Raw genomic sequence first — 8,302 nt, 5'->3', positions numbered from 1 at the left:
GAAAAATGACTGATCTTTATAAAATATGTTGTTACAAATCTGATGGATAAACGAGGATCAGACGGGCTAATAAGAGCCTTATGTGGTCCCGAGTGCGCCATCTCATGGTCACATAAATAGATTAAAAAGAAAAGCTCAAAAACCAGTCAGTTTTCGAATGTTATATTCATAATTAGTGACTCGACCCACTAAAATTTGAGAAGGTAACTCATCAAAGATATTTTAAAGGCCTCCTTGCAAGGCCCCCGTTAATCGTTCAGCGGCAAAAAAATAAATATTGCCATGGACTAATGACTTGAGGGTTTATTTCTGAACAAATATATTAAATCAACACCAATGTGTTTGTAATTTTATTATTAATAAATCAACCACGTTTTCATGATCAGAACACAGCACATTTATAAATAGTCTTCGTAAAATGTTCATATTTATTATGTGTCATTCTCCGCGTTAAATAGAAGTAGTTCGCCTCCAGATCAGGTGGTGGCGGTAATGCGCCACTTTGTTTTCGTTTCAAGCGTTGTATGCATGCCCCCCCCCCCCCCTTTCTGGCAATACGCGTTTGAGGGAATATCAAAATAAAGTTCATCTTAAAAACGTGTTGTCATGGTTAACCCTGACGTCTGCTTTGATAAACATTTCTTTTTCGTTCCGTGGTAGTACAGGAAAAAATTTACCGGCCTTACAAAGGACTTTTCTGACGACTTTGGCAAAATTTGAAAAACGAGAACATCTAACGACAAAACACGGGGAAACGTCGTAGCTAACGACAGTAGCTATCGACAATAGCTATCGACAGTAGCAACGGTTGCTAAGTCCTGACGACAAAGTGAGACGACCAAAGACATAGACAGTGGACACAAAAACAGATTTTTGGCACAAATGGAACCTCATAGATTTCATTTTCTTGTAGATGCAATCCTGCAGGAATTAAAAGAACATGGCAGCAGCTAAAAATGAAGTATAAAAACATAATTCAATCAGGTAAAATTTGAGCATGTCATGGATGTAGGCTTTGTTGACAATATTTGACATATGAAACATCTACATAGCAATACATATCTAATGTTGTTTTTATTGTATATATGTAATTGACTGCAACGAAAAACGGTAACGCTCAAACAAAAACATATGGGGAAATGAAAAGAAATCGAGTCTAGGTCTCAAAATCCTCGCACGACGTAAATGTAATTCTCTACGAATTAATGCAGCCTCCTCGTCTATTGGGTCTTCCAAAAAAGGACAAGCCATTCTTGTCACTTAGACCGTCTCTGTGTGACGGAAATTTGGGCAATGAAGGTTAAAGCAAAAAATACCGCTTCGTCTTTAAAAAGGGGAGGGGACCGGCAGAAACCTTGAGTTTAGGGAATAAAACCTGCTCCCGACCAGGTTAGGTTCACAGCGTAGGTAACCATGGACACTGACTCCGAGTATAAGTTACCTCTCTTTCAGAAACGGGTTTGACTTACTCTGCTTTCTCTGGTTTAACAAACCTCCCATTCTGAAACGGAAAACCCAGGGTTTCCCTGATTTCAGGGTTAACACACTCAGAGTTTACACTTAACCTCCTTTCTGAAACAGGCCCCAGGTATTTAATTTCTGATTTAATGGGGATATGATTGTTTTAAAGGTGTGTCATGAATAGCCGATAGTTCACAATAAATTCACATTCACGGAGTCAGTGTCCATGGTTACTTACGCTGTGAACCTAACCTAGTCGGGAGCAGGTTTTATTCTCTAAACTCAAGGTTTCTGCCGGTCCCCTCCCCTATTTAAAGACGAAGCGGTATTTTTCGCTTTAACCTTCATTGTCCAACTTTCCGTCACACAGAGACGGTCTAAGTGACAAGAATGGCTTGTCCTTTTTTGGAGGACCCAACAGACGAGGAGGCTGCATTAATTCGTAGATAATTACATTTACGTCGTGCGAGGATTTTGAGACCTAGACTCGATTTTTTGTCATTTCCCCATACGTTTTTGTTTGAGCGTTACGGTTTTTCGTTGCAGTCAATTACATATATACAATGAAAACAACATTAGATATGTATTGCTATGTAGATGTTTCATATGTCAAATATTGTCAACAAAGCCTACATCCATGACATGCTCAAATTTTACCTGATTGAATTATGTTTTTATACTTCATTTTTAGCTGCTGCCATGTTCTTTTAATTCCTGCAGGACTGCATCTACATGAAAATGAAATCAGGGAAATTGAATTAGATTAATGTAACAATTACTTTTTGGAAACACAATTTTTTAGCACTGCTTACTTTCTTAATCCCATATAAACCTATACCACTTGATCAATACAAGGGTAGACATAAGCTCACTTTTAAAAACACAATTACATGTATTAAAATTAAACTGACCAACGTTTGCAAGAGGGGAAGGTTAACAAGAAAGTCCTCTAAACATTACCGACGTTAAATGCATTTTTCCCCCAGATTGGTTCTGCACACTATGCAGCATTTCATGCATTTACACAAGGAATAACACTTCAAAAGTACACCTAAGTATCGCCATTATTTATTTCACTCCTTACGCTATTTAAAAAGTTATTACAGCCAATATTTTTTAACAATGATTTAAATGCAAACTTAGGCATTAACTTGAGCAGCTATGTTTTCCCACGCTAACTGTCTCTGTTTTGCAGATGCAGCGGTGTTGCTTTTCTTCCAGAATATGTGCTCATATTCACTGTAACTCTGCAGCAGCACGTCAAGTTCAGCTGGAGAAAAATATGCAGACCTCTTTTTGTCCACGGTTGCCATGGTGACTCGTGATATCTGCGCTCCATTGATAATGGCTTCTTATAGTCGCGGTGCGCACGCTAACCTCTGAATCAGTCCACTCAGAATTGATTGACCTAACTCCGATCAGCTTCTCTGAAACAGAAAACTCAGAGTTGTTAATCTCTCGATTGACCAACTCAGAGTTCAAGTTTAACCTCAGAGTTGGTTGAACCTCCTTTGTGAAACAGGCCCCTGTTGTATCCCCCCCAGCATTTACCACTCTATGATTATGTATCTGTGCATTTTTTTTTGTATGTATATTGATAAGTATTCTTCCTTTTTTTTGCTTCCTTTTAAATTGCGGTGTTCCTTCTACTTGTATCAGCCACATTTTGTGATTTTCTTTTTGTAAGTGTTCTAAAGGCCCGTACACACCGGGACGAAAATTCGACAGGCGTTTTTCGCCACGTTTTTTGTGTTCACACCCAGGCGATTTTCGCTGACGGTGAGCCGAGCGAACATGCAATTTCATTCCCTGACATTAGATGGCGCTTAATGTAAACAGAAATATTCCTGAACACAAGGTGGCGCTGCGCAACTTTACGCTTCTTAAAGTCGCTTTTCACTCAGAAGAAGAGAGCATGTATTTACGCGCTTGTCAGAATCCTACAAAGAAAACACGAATATTTCAAGCACCAGTTGCTCCAACTAGTGCTTAGCTCGGGGATATTTTAGAATGTCCGTCATTATTTCTTCGCGGCAGTGTAGACGCTACTTGGCGTCTATCTTCTTCGCTGGTATGTGTGCTCAGAAAGGCAGTTTGATGTTTGAGCGCCCCCAAGTTGTGTTTTACTGTAACTTCAGAAGCTCCAGACACGTGTGCAAAAGCGCCATTCTCATTGGTCGAATAGATTCCGACGCGACTCGTCAAAAAAAAAAACGAACCCGAGGCGTTTTTTAAAAAGTGACGCTTTGACGCGTGGCGTTTTTTCGCGGTGGTGTGCACACTCTCATCGGTGCCCTTTGTTTAGTCACGAGGCGTTAAACGTCGGCGAAAATCTCGGGCGAAATTCGTCCCGGTGTGAACAAGCCTTGATGCTGTTTGTATTGTGTTCAATAAAGTTCTAAAAAAAAAGTTTCTTTGTCAAAGTGACTGAATGGAAATGTTGCTGCAGCTCCATGTCTCCACCTGGTGGAGGGAGAGCAGAAGTGCAGCAGCTGATGGCAGCTTCCTCTGCCTCCCACTGCTGTCTGACTGCATTCACCTGAACCTGAGAGGAAACACAAGAGAAGAGCCAATCAGTGGAGGAGCAGCTGATCTGTTGGTGAAGGAGGATCAGAGCTGATGATGAGGAGGGTTTCTTCTGCAGGTGAAGGTGGAAGGTGTGTGTGAGCTGATGTGGATCCAGTGAATCCAGCAGCATGGATCAGTGGGAGGAACCACAGGAGAGAGCCCCTCCCTCTAAAAGAAGAAGAAATGGTAACCATGACAACGAGAGCAAAGCTCAGAGGTGAGATGAACATCTCCAACTGTCCATGATCTTCTCCATGTCAGAGCTCAGGACTCACACCAGCAACCTTCATTCTTCACAGGAACCAACCTGGATCTGGATCTGGATCTGGATCCAGCTGGAGGTCCAAAAGGAGTGACAGGTCAAGGGATAGACCTCCTGAATTCAAGGACATCCATCCAGAAGAGGAACAGTGAGTGTTTGTCAGAGACATTAGGGGTGTAAAAAGTTGATTAATTGAAATATCACTATATTTCATTTGGCATTACTTGTAACATAACACATGTAATATGCTGCCAAGACAATATTGAAATATTTCTAAGCAAAAATGTAGCTCAGCGTCTTGCTTTTGTTTTCCACTTAAACCTTCAACCACTAGTTGGCAGCACACTGAGCCTCTTCCAGCAGCTCTTCACCAAAACAACAAGATTTCACGAGAACCACCTTATGACAGGTGTGAATTCATTAAATTTGTGGTTGTTGTTACTTAGTGAAATGAGACAAGTACAACTCAGTTTTAACCAAGGATGAGTACCAAAAACCTGTGCCAAGTTGTGCGCCGGTACCACATGATTCCGGTGCTCCGTGTTGGACTCGTATAAGAACACGAGGCTACTCAGAAGGAGCTTCAGCCGAAAAAAGTGAAAGTTGTAAATTTCACAGGAATCGATTCTGATCCAGGGACTTGATGGATCAGTGTGGCGTGTAAAAAGAAAAAAGAAAAAAGACTGTTGTTGTGGCGATGAACAGTGAAATATAATCAAGCAACTAATTCTCCCACTTCCCCCAGAAATCATAAGGGGCTCTGACATTTTCATCACAGGTTTATGGCCCCTGTGATTGACAATATCTAAAGAAATCTAGAAATCACAATGTAGGATTTCTCAATCCATCACACTCCTTCAGCCTGTTACGCTGCTTCATCACACTTGGAAAGAATTGGAAAGTTTTTTTCATTTATTTTGAGGCACCTGAACCTTTTTAAAACTACCAGTTCGTTCAGCAATGTTGGAAATAAACAGGTCTTTATTTTCTCAACCACACATATGAAACATTACAGGTTAACGCACATTTTATGTGTTGTGATTTTTTTTCCTTTGCTGGGAAATATTATGCTGGGAAAATCAGAAAATGTTGAGCATTAGAAAAAAAAAGAGTAAAGCAAAGAAAAGCAAATGTATTTTCTTCATTAAAAGCAACTTGTATATGAGATCATTAAATTAACTGAATTTTATACATTTTAAAGGAATAATAACAATCAGGTAAAGTTTCTTCTAAGTCATATTTAGAAAAAAAAGTGAAATATTGTCTCTGTTACTGTCTTAAGATATATCATGATATGCATTGTATCTTGCCTTGTGCTTCATGAAATGTATCATATCCCCAGACTCTTGCTGATAGACACTAAAATACAAAGTGATGCCATGAACTTATGGAACTCTATGCAGTGTCCCACAGTTGTCAGAAGGGGGCGTTTTACCAGACTGTATCACTGCAGATCAGTGGGTTTATGATCTGAGTTCAATAGTTATACATGGAAGATAATCTGATCGGGAGCCGGTTTAGCTCGTGCTGGTTTGCGGCGCCTTCCGTCCATGAAACCAGGGTTCGACTCCGGGCTGCTCCCTGTTCCCTTCTCTACTTCTGTGCCGGTCCCAAGCCCGGTTGCTTTGAGAGGGTTGCGTCAGGAAGGGCATCCGGTGTAAAACATTGCCAAGTTTACCATGCGACACGTTCGCTGTGGTGACCCCTGATGGGAAAAGCCGAAAGGGAAACAACATAATCTGATCAACATCCAGTACAGAAGCAATGAGTTTATAATAAAACACATTTTTATTCTTTAGGATCCAACGGAGATCTGGTTCTGGATCAAGCTGTGAGTCCTCCAGGAGTGACAGATCAAAGGGTGTACCTCTAACCTTCAAAGGCATCCATTCAGGAGTGGAACAGTAAGTGTTTGTCAGAGTTTTTGGAGGCTGGATTGTAGTTCAGATGATCAACAGTTTTCAGATGAAGGACTTGAGGTCTGGTTCAGTTCTGGATCTCTCTGATCAGACTCCCTTGGAGCATCATGTGTGTGATGAGATCTTTTCAGTTGAGTCTTCTGAGAGTCTCTGAGAGACATCAGAGATGTTGGAGAAGAAAACATGTTGACTGCTGACTCTGACTGACAGCAGCTCCAGTCTAATGAGAAGAATCACTGCAGACTCCTAGGATTCAGATTTTCATGCTTTCCAAACATCACATTGTTCTAGTTTGACTTTCTGCTATCAGAATTTCTACATTTCTACATGGAGAATTAGAATCAGCTTTTCTAGAAAAAAGTCTGGATTGACTGACAGAAAATGCTGAAAGCTGGAAACTGTTGATCCAAACATGTCATGTTATTCCAGACTAAACAGCTCCGTCTGTGTTCATGTCAAAGTCCATCAGCTGTTCATGAAGAAGCAGATCCTCCAAGATTTCAACAGTCATCTGCATCCAGTCCGCTTTCCCATTCCTTAATGTGGAGAAAACTTTATCAATCGAATTCACAGACCAGCTGATCAGATAAAAGAAATGCTTCTCCGGGGTAGACAGGACAATAGCGTTGGGAAGGGCTGACACAGGAGGAGGGAGAGGAAAAGCGTCTGTCCTCGACAGAGGAAGGGTTAGTCATTGACACATTTAAAATACGTACCAATAACATCCGCCTTTTTCTTTCCTGGACATATTGGTAACACATGATTGTTTGCATGATGTAACAGGACTGCGCGGAGCGTGAAGCGGCATTCAAAACCACACACACCGTCCTGAAGCTCCTCCTCTGCTCGCAGACATGATTCTCTGTAGCCTGGCAGCTCGCTCAAGCAGAGCAGCAGTAGACTGCTGTCTGAAGCCTCCTTTGGAGATCACAACAAAGCAGCCTCCCCTGCTTGGAGACACAAAACTACAGAGTCTGGCTGCTCCTTTGCTCTGAGATCCGAACAGCATGTTAAAATGATTAATTTTTATTCTGATCAGACTTTTAATCCGATTACTTGTGTCTATGTAAAAGTAGCTAGTGTGAGCTTATTGAAACAGACAGAAAAGGACTCAAGACAAACTGCTGGGAGCTAAAATCTACTTAGTTTGGAACCAAATTCCAGTTGATGCAAATGTTTCTCAGAGGGCAGCAGAAAAGTTCTGTCAGTTCGACAGGAAATTAGAAACATCTGCAGTTGTTCAATGAAAACAGTTTGGAACCAGAAATGTCTTCAACCATTAATAACCACAATGTTCTGGTAATGGATCATTCAAACCAAACTAGCTGTTCTAAAATGTGACATTTCACCAAAGTTAATGAAGCAGATTTGGATTCAATGAGCACATTTCAAAGAGGATCTTAAAATCTGACATCATTTCTGTTTGGATCCAAACGAGAGCTTTGAAAGACTGAAGGTTCTTGGATTTAAAAGGGAATTTCCATAATCTCTCTTGGTTCTGACCAGTAGCGGCTTTAGGCATGGGCAAATACGGGCAATTGCCTGGGGCGCAAATTTAGAGGGGGGAGGCATTTGTTTTCCTTCCGAGCACGGGGGGTGCTTGGAAGGAAAACAAATTGTACCACTATCGGTTTTCTGATTATCTGTTATAGACTTTGGAACAGCCTAAAACCTGTGAATTGGTGCCCCTGCAGTGTTTCAGGCGCAGGCAGCGAGGTCTGCACACCTGGACCATGGCGTGCCTCTAGATTCCTCCGCTCATGCTAATAATCTCATTCTTTATTAACTATTGTAGACATTTTTATTATTTTCCATATAAATGTATTTTTTTATCATTGAGTTGCTGTCAGTATTTGATGTAAAGACAGCAGGTAATGCAGGAAAACAGCTGCACTTTATGAGATTATAAATAAACAATCGATCATTTGTTTATGAAAGGGTTGAAGTTTTTGGAGGATTTTTACTGTTGGTGTTGCACAAAATCAGGAAAATGCCAAATATTTTTGGAGTAATCCCAGTGATGAATTCTATGATTTATTTATTTTTTTTTTTTTTTTTTAGAAGACCTAAAACTGATATTCACAATAACAGG

This window comes from Oryzias latipes, chromosome 2 (assembly GCF_002234675.1).
Source record: "Oryzias latipes chromosome 2, ASM223467v1".
In the NCBI taxonomy this organism is placed as follows: Eukaryota; Metazoa; Chordata; class Actinopteri; order Beloniformes; family Adrianichthyidae; genus Oryzias; species Oryzias latipes.
Note: the sequence above shows the minus strand (reverse complement) of the source record.